The 14,550-nt window shown below is 40.3% G+C and overlaps 1 protein-coding gene across 2 annotated transcripts in view; it reads left to right on the top strand.

Annotated features, from left to right (window-relative positions):
- ATP2A2 (ATPase sarcoplasmic/endoplasmic reticulum Ca2+ transporting 2) overlaps positions 1-14,550 on the top strand; it is a 58,114-nt gene that overhangs the window by 18,561 nt on the left and 25,003 nt on the right. The window lies entirely within an intron of this gene.

The raw sequence follows: 14,550 nt of genomic DNA, 5'->3' as shown, positions 1-14,550 counted from the left end.
TCAGATATTATGTCTCCTTTCTCTCTGCCCCCGCCTTCAAAAATAAACATTTTTTTGAAACTTAAAAAAAATATATTTTCTGTATATAAAAATCTTATCTGCAAACATTTTTTTTTTTTTGCATCTTTCCAATATGGGTACCTTTTATATCTTTTTCTTGTGTAATTGCCCCAGCTAGAATTTCCAGTAGAATATTGAATAGAAGTGGCAAGAGTTGACATCTTTGTCTTGTTCCTGATCAAAGAGGGAAAACCATCTTCTGTTACAAAGTCTGGTGTTACCTGTGGCTTTTGGAGATTATCTTATGTTGAAGCCTGATTACAATTTAATTTTTAGGTTGTCAGTATATTTTTGTTTGGCCTGTTTGGTGACTTTTCATGGTGATTGTATATTTATATTCAAATTAGAAATGATGGTCCTTGAATCAGTGGGCTGTAATCCTTAGATATTTACAATGAATCATGTGGAACATTTAGGAAAAACTTACTGTGACAGTTTAACCTGAGCCAGATAAACATGTTTATGTACCTTTATTTGTTTATTTACTTATTTAAAAAATTTTTTTGCATTTATTATTGAAAGACAGAGACAGAGTATGAATGAGGGAGGAGCAGAGAGAGAAGGAGAATCTGAAGCAGGCTTCAGAATCAGGTTCCATGGTGTAATGGTTAGCACTCTGGACTCTGAATCCAGTGAAGCAGGCTTCAGGCTCTGAGTGAGCTGTCAGCACAGAGCCTGGTGCGGGGCCCGAACCCACGAACAGTGAGATGACCTGAGCTGAAGTCGGATGCTCAACCGAGCCACCCAGGCACCCCTAAACGTGTTTATTTAACTTTAAAATATACATGTTGAGGCTTTTTAACTTGTACTTTATTAGGTTAGTAGTCTAGTTGACTTTGTCATTTGTCATTTAGCCCAGTAATTTGGTTCTGTGAAACTATAGAAATGAATTCAACTGTACATGTAAATTATCCCTTGGCAGGCGATCTTAACTATCTACATAGCCTCAAGGGATAAGTGGCATGAATTGTGCTTCCATACTTGGTAGCTTTTATACTTTAAGTTATGAAATTAAGTTCGAGGAGTTCTTTGATGAATTGAAAGAACTGGAGAATACTGTGAAATATCTTGAAGATGACGGCAAATGTGGAGTTACTATTTGAATACTTATAGAAAGAGACCTTTTTATAGTCATTTTTTGGATATAAGGGATATCTCCTAAATTCAGGTGATAAAGTTCTTTCTGCTAGTTTTTGGGAGACTATTGAGTGGTTTTGCTAAACTTTCTGAAGGCTACGCTGGACTAAGGTATTTTGAGGGGGAGATATAGGAATTGAGGAAATTAAATTTCAGATGTTGCTATACCAGCTAATAACCTTTCCAAGGAGATGTTGAGTAAGCATGCATAGCAAATGCTATGTAAACCTTAGAGGTATCTAGAATACAGGAGCCAGATAAAATTGCTTTGGCAAAAAAATTAGGACATAGTTACCCACATTTTCATCTTCTGAAGCTACGGTTGTTTTAAGCTTTCTGTATTATCTGCTAATCTTATCAAAATGATTCAAGCTATGATAGTCATAAATTTTTAGCTTTAGAATTTTGGGGGTCTCAGTGTATGCCTGGGGAGTTGGTTATTTATTGACTCTCCAGGCCATTGTTTTCAGGATTGTTTAAAAACAAACAATGTATCTTGGTAACCTGAAGTTGGCTGGCAAATAGTACAAAGACATAAGTAAATACCCTTAGATGATTTCTGTCCTGTAGTATACTCTGGAGCAAATCTTATTTTAAGATTATGTAAATGGTAGAAATGACACGTTCTTAACATGAAATTACGTTTGTTTTAGCTTCTGATGAGATTTTATAGTTCTTAAAATGATTAGTCAAGGTTCAGTAGTGCTAAGAACTTCACTTAAGTTTTTAGCTTCACCTAAGAACTTGGTAGAAATGCTGAATAGCCAGGCCCCATTCCTGACCTACAGAACCAAAATCTGCCCTTTAATAAAAGTCAATAAAAAAACTAATTATTAAACTTGGTAACTAAATGTTTATAGGAAGAAGTTTCACTTTTGATAGTCTTTGTGCAGTCATGAAATGAACACCTGTGAGGTAGTGTTGTTTCTAAGCAGTTGAGGGAAAGAAAAGACAAAGTTGTAAAATACAAAGGTGATTGATTCACGGAAGAACACAGATTATTATTCTAATTCTGCTTGCCACCTGACAGATTAACCTTTACAGAATTGGGAAATTGGAGCAGGCTTTTTTTTAATTTTTATTTATTTATTTATTGTTTTTTTGAGTGACAGAGAGCACAAGCTGGGGAGGGTCAGAGAGAGAGAGAGAGACATAGAATCCAAAGACAGGCTCCAGGCTCCAAGCTGTCAGCACAGAGCCTGACGCGGGGCTTGAACCAACGAACCATGAGATCATGACCTGAGCTGAAGTCGGACGCTTAACCAACTGAGCCACCCCGGCGCCCCTGGAGCAGGCTTTTTAAAGGAGCTTTCTGGCTATAAAAGATGTTTGATTCTGATAACGTGGCCTTATCATTTGTTAACTTGGGCTGTGAGTCCAGGTGTATTTTTGCTTTTAGGGGGCGAGAAAGGATTGGAGTAGTCTGAACAGTCAGCAAACAATCCATTAACTGCCAAGCTCCCTAACACAGATACCCAAGTGACCAATTCTGTGCTGTAAAACAGAGGGGTTGGCTGGTGTGTGTGTGTGTGTGTGTGTGTGTGTGTGTGTGTGTATACACACGTACACAGACCCTCTTATTTTTATTCTATGTATTTACTTTTTAACATTTATTCATTTTTGAGAGACAGAGATAGCACGCGAGTAGGGGAAGAACAGAGGGAGAGGTAGACACAGAATCTGAAGCAGACTCCGGGCTCCAAGCTGTCAGCACAGAGCCTCACATGAACCATGAGATCATGACCTGAGCCTAAGTCGGACACTTAACCAAGTGAGCCCCCCCAGGAACCCCCTACAGAGCCTTTTAGTGAATATTTAAGACTCTGTGAACAGCAGTTTGTAGAAAAATCTTTTTTTTTTTTTTTTCTTTAAGCCTTTAAAAATGTAAAAGTCATTCTTGTCTTAGGGGCTTTTTTGAAAACACCAAAACAGGCCTTCAGATTTGGCCAGCTGCTTAGAGCAATGTTTCTCTAGCTTCTTGTGCATGGGGATTTTATTAAAGTGCAGATTTTGGTTCTGTAGGTCAGGAATGGGGCCTGGCTATTCAGCATTTCTACCAAGTTCTTACATGAACCACATTTTGAGAAGCAGAACTCTAGCACAGTAGTTCTTAATCGTTTCTTGATCACAATCCCATTGAGAATTAATGAAATCTCCCCAATGACCCCCTCAAAACCTTGCATGCAGTTTCAGGGGGTTTCATTTGTCCTTCTCTGCAGAGGAGCTAGCTATGTGGTTTTTAAAAGGACGTACTCCATCTGATCCTGCAATTCCATTTCTGGGTATATATCTGAAGGAAAGGGAATCACTATCCCAAGGAGCTATCTGTACCTCCATGTTACTTACAGCACTATTTACAGTAGACAAGACATGGAAACAACCTAAATGTCTGTTGATGGATGAATGGGTAAGGAAAATGTGTTCTATATGCAATGGAATATTATTCTGTCACAAAAAAAGAAGGAAATCCTGGCATTTGCAACATGTATGGACTTGAGGTGTTATGCTAAGTGAAATAAGTCAGAGAAAGACACATACTGTGTGATCTCACTTATATATGTAGAATTAAAAAATTATAATAACCTAAAATTCCTAGAAGCTGATCAGATTGGTGTTTGCCAGAGACAGTAGTGAGGGAATTGGATGAAGCTAGCAGAAAGGTACAAAACTCCAGTTATAAGACAGGCGTTAAGAGGATGTAATATCCAGCCTGATGACCATAGTTAACATGACTATATTGTATGTTTGAAAGCTGCTAAAAGTTGCTCTTACTGCAAGGGAAAGAATGGTAACTATGTGGGCTGATGGATGTTAACTAATTATAGTGATCGTTTTGTAATTTACACATAGATCATTATATTGTACACCTTAGGCTTCTATAGTGTGAAATGTTGATCGCAGTAAAAACGGGGGCAGGCAATGAAGTACAGTTAAGTGGTATAATTGAGTGAAATATTGTCTTGTTAAGCAGTTTACATAGTATTGCTGGAACATTGTTAAATGGTTTTCACTTGTCTCTAAAATGAGAAATGTGGGGTGCCTGCCTGGCTTAATTGATAGAGCATGTGACTCTTGATCTTGAGGTCATGGGTGTAAGTCCATATTGGGAGGAGAGATTACTTACCAAAAACAAAAAAAACAAAAAAAAAAAAAAACGAAATGCTCTAAAACAATAAACATGGATCAGAGAAGTGGAAGCAAAAATGTATGACCAAATAAGGTGGTAAGCAGGTTTGCTGTCTTGCCTTTTCCCCCATATGGAATTGTTGCGGTGAGGGTAGGAGAACGGGGCTAGCTCGAGGTATTGGTCTGAGCCTCTGCATCCAAATCATGCAGAAATCATGATTTTAGTTGTTCCTGTGAGTCATAGTTCTGTTTTACAGTCAGAAGTATTAAGTTCTTAATCCTAAGAAATTGTACATAACCAGAAGAGCAAATAATCTAACAGAAATCAGTCCAGATATATTAGAAACAGAGTTTTGAGACCTAGGGCCCTTCAATTCATTAGTCAGCCTAGCTAAGACTAGGAACCATGAGAAATAAGGAACTCTGGTGTCTCTGACCATCAGATCACAATGGACTAGTTGATCTTGAAGCTTCACCTGAATCTCCTGGGGCTGGCATTTCCTGATTTCCTGTAATTACATGCTCTCCATTCCCATGCCTCAGTGGTAGTCAGAGTACTGGTAAGTGCCAGCTCCACCCGTGTCACTGTGATTAAGATTTTGGAAAACTTAGAAGAAACCACGTGGTATAGGGAATGTGTTTCCTAAGTGTGATAAAGAACTGTCAAGATCACCAGATTTAACTATGTAAAAATGTAGAACAATGTTGATTTTTTTTTAACAACTTTGATCTTGAAGATAAAAGAATTTTGGAAAATAAGGTGCTGTTGTTACCAATGTTTAGAAAAATAATGAGATTTGAGAGTATTAGGAAATGGTAGGAAATAAGTTTGGTGGGAGTATATGTTTGTAGGAAAATTCTGCTTCTGTGAATCTATTCTCCAGAAGTAATCTCTGTGCACAAAGATGTTCGGCATAGAACATTGTAATGGGGGAAATTATAAGTGCGTAGATGGCTGTGAAAATAGTGACTGATGAGGTGTGGTATGGATATAAGCACTGTGCCCGTTTTCTTCATCTGTAAACGGGATGAAGAGAATCACACCTTTATGGGCTCTTAACCCATAAAGCTCTTAATGCAGTGTTTAGTGTAGAATAACCAAGAACTCTTCAGATTTTAGTGTGTTATTACTGTGCAGCCATTAAAAAAGCTAAGATAAGTATAAATGGAAGAGGTTTATGATTTTTATTTTAATAAAGTTTTAAAGCAGATATAGATGTTTAACAGCTGGTGCCTGTTGGGAAGAGAGGAGTGAGGAAAGGGTTTTCACCTTTTAAAAGCAGACTTGACTTCTGTAATAATGAGAAAAGTCAGAGGGTGTGCCGGATGCGGTGTTTTGTGAGCTTAGTGATGGGCTGTTGCAGCGGTGTGTACCGGCTAAGCATCCTCTTCTGCCTCCAGTAACTGGAAACTTGGCTCCTTAGGACCACCTATGCCAGTTTTAGTCCGTTTTATTATAAAATAATCCTTATTAATAGCTAAAATATACTTGTCTGTTCTCCACATTGGTTTTTACTTTGTAGTCACACAAAAGCTTGATGGCCCCTCCCAGGCTGGCCTGGGAGGCAGGGGAAGGGGATTCATTGCCTTAGAGAACTGGAAGGAACCTCACCAGAACTTGGACCGCCCCACCGTGTCCAGGCAGCCGTCAGAGGGGGCGGAGGTCCGGAGTGCTGACAGTGGGGGGATGCTAAACGTTTATCTCCAAGTTAATTTTCACTTTTTTAGCTGTTGATGTAATTATTTTCAAGCCCTTCACCATCTTGGTTTTCTTTGGTGCCCAGACTTAAATGCCATTATGTAAATGGGGTCTGGTTGATATTCTAGACACTCTTCTGCTTTTACAGACTAGGGACACTACTTTGGCAACCTTCATTGCTCTACCAGCTAAAACCCTGCTCTCACATGTGCTCTTTCCTCTCCACGTCTAATCTATGCCAGCATACAGCCTCTTTTTTGTTTTTAGTCTAAATGTAGAATTTAAGTAACAATCACTTGTTGCTTCACTCAGCTTAACCATGTCGGGGATCTCTTTGGTCCTCTCTTCATTGTTCTTCTCTTTATGACATTCTTCAACTTGATAATTATCATAAGTCTCTGATGCTTGTTTATTAAAGGAAATAATGTATGCAAGTACTTGATTTGTTGACAGATACTATGTGGCGCCCACCGAGTGCCAATACAGTGTTCAGGGCTGGGAACCACATGGTGACTGAGTGTGTCCCTCGCGCAGCTTTGGTGTAACAATGGGAAGTCTTACTGAGCAGAAATATGAGCGCATTGGGAAAAGAAAGAACAGCTCTCTGTGGGCACATCAAAAGGGATGCCAGCCTAAAATAGGAGTTTGTGGAATGCCTTGCTGTGTAGGGCAGGGCAAGGTGGCAGAGAAGAGGGTGTGTGAAGACTCAGAACAAACTTTGAGGAATTGGAGACTGTTGTGTTGGAAGTTAGAGGGAGAGGAAAGTGGTAAGAAGCAAGCAGCAGCCAGGCCCTGGGAAGTGCTATAAATGACCGTTAAGATACTGACTTGATCTCAGTTCTAGGAGGAAGAAGGTATTTAAACATTTTAAATAAGAGCCTATGATATTTGCATTTTTTTTTGAGGGAGAAGGGGCAAGAGGGGAGAAAAATAATCTTTATATATAAAGAATAATTTATTATCAAATTGGCTTATATACAACACCCACTGCTCATCCCAGCAAGTGCCCTCCTCAGTGCCCATCACCCATTCTCCCCTCTCACCCACCCTTCAATCTACTCTCAGTTTGTTCTCTGTATTTAAGAGTCGAGAGAGAGAGAGAGAGAGAGAGAGAGAGAGAGAGAGAGAGAGAGAAAGAAAATGAATATCTTAAGCAGGCTCCAAGCCCAGCATGGAGCCCCACCCAAGGCTCAACATTAAAACTGTGAGATCATGACTTGAGCTGAAGTCAGCACTCAACCAGCTGAGCCACCCAGGCACCCGCCCCTACCTGCCCCCCGCTTTTTTTTTTTTTTTTTTTAAGAGAGAAAGCGAGGGTGTGCGAGCAGGGGAGAGGGCAGAGGGAGAGAGAATTGTATTAAGCAGGCTCCACTCTCAGCACAGGCTCGATCCCACTACCCTGGGACCATGACCTGAGCTGAAATCAAGAGTCCCACCTTTAGCCAGCATATCCACCCAGGGGTCCCTACATTTGCATTTTAGAAAGACAGATCCCATCATAGAGAATACTTCCAAAAAACAGACTGGAAGCAAACTTCGTGTACTATGGGGATTTGTAATCTTCCTTCCCTGCTCACCCTGAAGCCTGGAGAAAGGCAAGTGGGCTTCTCAAGTGAGGAATTTCATTCACTCTGCTCGACTATAAAATTGATGACTCAAATCAGAAACAATGAAAATATTTAAGTCATAGTTAAATGTTGAATCTAGGTTAATTCTTCTAAAGCTTGCTTTTCCTAGGAGCCATTTAAAACTAAAAAAAAAAAAACAGTAGTGTAGGAATGCCTAGGTGGCTCAGTCAGGTGCCCAACCTCGGCTCAGGTCATAATCTCCTGTTTGTGGGTTTGAGACCAACGTCAGACTTTCTGTGCTGACGGCTCATGGCCTGGAGCCAGCTTCCAATTCTGCACCTCCGTCTCTCTCTGCCCCTCCCCTGTCTCTTTCTGTCTCTCAAAAATACACAAACATTAAAAAATAAATAAAATAAAAATATAAACACGTATATTAAAGAGATAAACTAAAATCCAGTAGTGATATTTTGGAGATGATTTCTGATCGTATATATATATATTTTTTTTATTATTCATTTAAAATTTTTTTTTAATGTTTATTTTTGAATGCCAGAGACAGAGTGTAAGCAGGGGAGAGGAAGATAGAGAGGGAGACACAGACTCCAAAGCAGGCTCCAGGCTCTGAGGTTTCAACACAGAGCCTGATGTGGGGCTTAAACTCATGAATCGTGACCTGAGTCGAAGTCAGATGCTTAACCGACTGAGCCACCCAGGTGCCTCTGTGGGTTTTAAGAAAAGACTTGAATAGCTGGTAGAATTTGCCTCAGTAAATTGGATTTTTTTTTTCCCCCTTCATAGAAACAGTTCGTTAAAAGGCCTTTTCTGAGTAATGCTGATTTAACCGTCAGTATTTATTTATTTTTAAGTTTATTATTATTTTATTTAGTAATCTCTACATACAGCTTGGGGGCTTAAACTCATGACCTCAAGATCAAGAGTCACATGCTCCACCAGACTGAACCAGCCAGGTGCCCCCATCAGTATTTATTTGTGACATAGTGATGTAAACATCGTTTAAATACCATGGCTTACATTCATTCCTAGGTTTTAAAAAAATTTTTAGTGTTTATTTATTATTGAGACAGAGAGAAACAAAGCATGGGCAGGGGAGGGGCAGAGAGAGGGATACACAGAACCCGAAGCAGGCTCCAGGCTCTGAGCTGTCAGCACAGAGCCCTACACGGGGCTCGAACCCACAAACTGCGAGATCATTACCTGAGCGAAGTCAGACGCTTAACTGACTGAGCCACCCAGGCGCCCCCATTCCTAGGTTTTAAGATAATGAAAGTTTGTTTTCATTTCTAAAATGTGCAGAGTCATTTCCTTTGACTTTTACTTGCTTTCTTGGTGAGCTAGCATTAAGGATTTTGTTCAGAGTAGAAATCCCTATTGTGGTAGCAGGTTAAAGAGGTATGGGCTTTTGAAGCCAAGAGCTGAATTTGAAGTGTCAGAGGTTAAATAAATGGAAGGTATTTCTAACAGTTTATTCTTTTTTTTTTAATTTATTGTCAAGCTGGTTCCCATAAAACATGACAGTTTATTCTTTTATTATACTACCAGAACCCAAGAGACAGGGAAAAAATTTTCAGAGGAAAAAATTGCAGAGCATCCCCTTGGCAAGAGTAAGAATTTTCCACTACCATTTGCCCTAAGGACACTGACATGCCCCATCAGGGAAACGTTACTGGGCGCAGTCATCAGGAACGGCGCTGCCTGCTCCTCAGACACAAAACCCTCTGTCTGAAATTCATAGAAGCCTGTAGACCAAGGAAAACATCATGTTTTAGTTTGAAAAGTATCAATTGAATCTTTTGCTTCCTTAGAATGTGTGCTTCCTGGGGTGCCTGGGTGGCTCAGTCGGTTAAGTGTCCGGCTTTGGCTCAGGTCATGATCTCACGGTTCATGGGTTCAAGCCCCGCGTCGGGCTCTGTACTGACTGCTAGCTCAGAGCCTGGAGCCTGCTTCAGACTCTGTGTCTCCCTCTCTCTCTCTGACCCTCCCCTCATCACACTGTCTCTCTCTGTCTCTCAAAAATAAAAAACAAAAAGCATTAAGAAATAAAAAATTTAAAAAAAAAAGAATGTGTGCTTCCTAATAGGTTGAATCCTAAATTGACTCTTAAAAACAAAAAGCATAAAGCAGAGTCACACAGCAGGTTAAAAGACGCCTTTCATTAATTGAGGTTCCTTAGGCAAGACTCCTTTTACTTCTAGCCTTAGTTTCTAACTAAACTGAGGATTGATCAAGATGATGACGGGGCATTTTCTAGCTAAGAGGACAATAGACAAGCTGGGTGTTCAGGAACACCAGTTTGGGTTGATGCTTTGTTATGGATTTATTCTGCCTTTCTGTAGAGATCAGTTTCTCAGGAAACCAGTGAAATGTAGAACTTGAAGATAATAAGTTTCCCAGGTGTTAGTGGACTTAAGGTCTTCTTGGCCTAGAGCTGGTGTTGTTGGCACCTAAGAAACAGCACAAAGTAGGCTGTTGTGAACAAGCCCTTCATGGGATCTGTGACCCCAGTTATTGTGCATGGTGGTGGTGGTTTCTTCTTGGGTTTTTTGTTTCAGTATTTGTAGAGCTTTTTATTTATTTGTTTGTTTATTTAATTTTGAGAAAGACAGAGCATGAGCCAGGGGAAGGGCAGAGAGGAAGACACAGAACTTGAAGCAGGCTCCAGGAGCCTGCCTGATGCAAGGCTCGAACCCATGAACTGTGAGATCATGACCTGAGCTCAACTTGGATGCTTCCCAGACACTCCTGGAGAACTTTTTAAAAGGTGGATTCCTAGATCCCAAGCCAAATGCATTAAACCAGATTCTTGAAGAGTAGTTTCTGAGATTGTATAGTTTATAAAAGGCTCCCAGATGACCTTTTGTTTTAACTCCTAAATATTTAATTGTCCCCTCCCCTCCCCTCCCCCCCCCAGGTATAATGGCTGTTGTCAGAACCAAGAAAAGTTGAGAAAAGCTTGAGGTCAGTTTTTAAGGGCTTCCCAAGTCATCTGTTCCACTAGCATTTGACATAACAATTAAATGTATAGCCATACAATTTCTGTACAGCAAAAACATGACCTTCATGTATTTAAAATGACCTTTGGGGGCACCTGGGTGGCTCAGTCAGTTGAGCATCCAGCTTTGGATCAGGTCATAATCTCATATATACATATATACACACACTTTTTTTTTCTGCTTCAGGAGTAGAATTTAGTGATTTATAACTTAGATATAACACAGTGCTCATCACAGCAAGTACCCTCCTTAATGCCCATCACACATTTAGCCTATTCCCTCCCTCACCCCAGCCAGCCTCCCCTCCAGCAACTCTCAGTTTATCCTCTATATTTAAGAGTCTCTTCTGGTTTGCCTCCCTCTCTCTTTTTGTTTTATTTTTTTCTTCCCTGCATCTATGTTCATCTGTTTTGTTTCTTAAATTCCACAAGTGAATGAAATCGTATGCTATTTGTCTTCCTCTGACTGACTTCACTTAGCACAGTACACTCTAGTTCCATCAGAATAAGTATCATTTTTAATGCTGCATGTATATAGTATCGATTTCACCTTAAACTCACAGCTAATAGGTTGACCATGTTACCTGGGGAAGAAATTTAACCTTGGTATTTATTACCTCAAAGATATGCTGCAGCCATTTTAAATCCTCTGAGCTTCCAGTGAAACACAGCAAAACAAAAGGCAAGATACATTTGGGTCCTCTTGTAGTTTATCCTTGATTGAGTATTAGATTGCCTGACTTTAGATGTGGTAAGATAGAGTGTGAACTAGGGGTTATATATGAAATTGTTGAACTAGAAAACAGGATTCAACTTTTGACATAAAATGAAATGTTCTGCATTTAAATTGCTGGTATATGTTCAGCTGTTAGAGTACAGAAGTGTCATAGTACTTATAGATTGTGGGGACCTCTGTGCCATGTTAGAAGGGTTTTTTTTGGCTCCAGTAGGACTGTGACATAAATTGCTTCTGACAGCAGGAAACATTTTCTTTCTTTTTTTATTTATTTTGAGAGAGAGTGTGCGTGTATGCATGCTAGCAGGGGAGAGGGAGAGGGGGAAGACAGAATCCCAAGCAGGCTCTGCTGGAAATGCAGAGCCTGACGTGGGTCCCGAACTCACAAACTGTGAGACCATGCATGATCTGAGCAGAAATCAAGAATGTTGAACTGACTGAGCCACCCAGGTGCCCCAAGAACCATTTTCAAATAGTAAATTTTCCATTTAGGGCCCTATGCTCATCATCGAACCTTTAATTCTTTTCATGTCCAGGATCACATGTGATCAAATTAATTGTGACATCCAGAAATAATACAATAAAATTTTTATTTTTTATTTAAAAATTTTTTTATGTCTTTATTTTTGAGAGAGAGCAGGGTAGGGGCAGGCAGAGAGGGCAACCACAGAATCTGAAGCAGGCTTCAGGCTTTAAGCTGTCCGTACGGAGCATGACACGAGGCTTGAATTCACAAACCATGAGATCATGAACTGAGCCAAAGTTTGATGCTTAACTGAGCCATCCAGGCGCCCCTACAGTAAAAAATTTTAATTGGTTTCAAATATTTATCTTGATGGAGCATTTGAGCTGTTGTAGGTCACTGAAGTTTAGTTATATATGGTTACTTTATTGTAGTAGGAACAGAATTAAGGTGAAAAGGTTCTCGTTTATTCAGTTGGGGAATATTGCTGTTCATTGCATAAGCATTTCCAGCAGGAATTTCACCTTAATGTGTCCCTGCAGTCAAATGCAAGGGTGATCTTTGCCTCTTGAGATTATATACTGACAGTCTGTTTCTGTGCCCCTTTGTGAGCACATTCCCTAGTTAGGCTACAGGGTGATTTAATAAACTAGAGCTCAAAAAGCAAACCATACTCTTCCTGAACTTGAAAGTTCCAAAATGCAGAAAAATCAGCTAAGTGGGAGGCTTGACAAATGAAATTAATCTCCTTGGACAGGGGTGCCTGGGTGGCTTAGTTGGTTAAGCGCCCAGCTTCAGCTCAGGTCATGATCTCATGGTTCGTGGGTTCAAGCCCCGCATCAGGCTCTGTGCTGACAGCTCAGAGCCTGGAGCCTGCTTCGGGTTCTGTCTCTGTCTCTGTCTCTCTCTCTCTCTCTCTCTCTCTCTGACCCTCCCCTACCTCGCACTGTCTCTCTCTGTCTCTCAAAAAGAAATAAACATTAAAAAATTTTTTTCCTTGGACAGAATAGCAATTTTGCCAGTTTGCATATAACCAGTGACAAAGTTCAGTGTGTAGAGGAAGTATGGAAAGTGAACATTTGACTTAAAAATACTATATGCAGTTCTTGGGAAGACTGTTCTAATTTTTACCTCTCCCTATAACAGACTTCCACAACCACCATAGTTACCGTTTAGAAGGTCAGAGAAAGCTGTTGTACATTTAATGTCTAGTTGCTTTGGTACCGATATGTACTCATTCAACAATATTTGAACACCCACCATGTGCTGGACACTGTTCTCCAGGCCCATGTAAAACATTGGCTTTATCTGTTCCTGTATCTGCATTGTGGCATTTACTTTATATGAACTAGAGATGTGAGCCCTTTAAAGGAGCATTAAAGGAGCTCTTTGGCCCAGTGAAGAAGACTCCGTTGACTTACAGATCCTCTTGAGGTGAATTTCAAGAGGTTTATTCACTTACTTGATAAATCAAATTTCGAAAGGAACCCAGCCATACAAAGTGAAAAGTCTCCCTCCCCCCTCCACGCTGGTAACCCTATCTTGTAACACCTTCCCAGCGGTATTTCCTTTATGAACAGTCCGTTCCATATAGGTGATGCTTCCCACTTGTGTTTCCCACCTCCCTTAATATTCAGTATACCTAAGAGGAAATTTTCACTTGAGCATGAATGGGGTTGTCTCATCTTTCTGCTGTTAATAGAAAGCTATGCTGGGGCGCCTGGGGGGCTCAGTCGGTTAAGCCTCCGACTTCGGCTCAGGTCAGATCTCACGTTCGTGGGTTCAAGCCCCGCGTCGGGCTCTGTGCTGACAGCTAGCTCGGAGCCTGGAGCCTGCTTCCAGTTCTGTGTCTCTCTCTCTGCCCCTCCCCCTCTCGCGCTTTGTCTGTCTCTGTATCAAAAATAAATAAAACATTAAAAAAAAAAGCTATGCTGTGACCAACTACATTCTGTATGAGCCTATCTGAAGAGTAAATTCCTTGTAGTGGAATATGTGTTGTAAAAAGATTGTGCTTTGCAGGGTTTGTTTTTTTTTTTTTTAACATTTATTTATTTTGGAGAGAAAGAGCGTGAGCAGGGGAGGGCAGAGAGAGGGAGACACAGAATCCGAAGCAGGCTTCAGGCTCCGAGCTGTCAGCCCAGAGCCCAACACAGGGCTCAAACTCCTGAATCTTGAGATCATGACCTGAGCTGAAGTCAGATGCTTAACCAACTGAGTCACCCAGGCACCCCTGTGCTTTGCAGTTTTGATATATAGTGCCAAATTGCCCTCCAGAGATTTTCTTAACAGTTTTTTTTTTCATACTCACCAGCATAAGAGGGTGGGCACAAAGTCTGGAAGCAGAGTTGAATTACACACTAAATGGACTGTTAATATTATGAAAAATATCTAGTGACAGTATGTGCATTTAATTTGTCCTTGTTAACAGTGTACTAACACAACATTTCATTAATCTCTGCCCAGGCACTTGCCTCCAAGTGATTTATGACACTGATTTTTTTTTTCATATTTAAATGAAAACTTCCAGATGTTTTAGTCAGCCGTCTATAAGAATCCCTATTTCTATGCATCCTTGCTTACTTTGTACATTTTCTCAACTCTCATTGTCTGTCAATTTGATAGTTTAAAGGTGGTATCTCCCTAGCCTTTTATTTCTCATTACAGTTACAAGTGAGATTTTTTTTTAGCATCTTCTAGCTGCTCATTACCTATTCATGATATTTTAACTTTTCTGATGGGATAATCTGATAT

The sequence above is a fragment of the Suricata suricatta genome, chromosome 14 (genome assembly GCF_006229205.1).
Source record: "Suricata suricatta isolate VVHF042 chromosome 14, meerkat_22Aug2017_6uvM2_HiC, whole genome shotgun sequence".
Taxonomy (NCBI): domain Eukaryota; kingdom Metazoa; phylum Chordata; class Mammalia; order Carnivora; family Herpestidae; genus Suricata; species Suricata suricatta.
The sequence above is the reverse complement of the archived record's forward strand: the minus strand, read 5'-3'. Positions and strand labels throughout refer to the sequence as shown.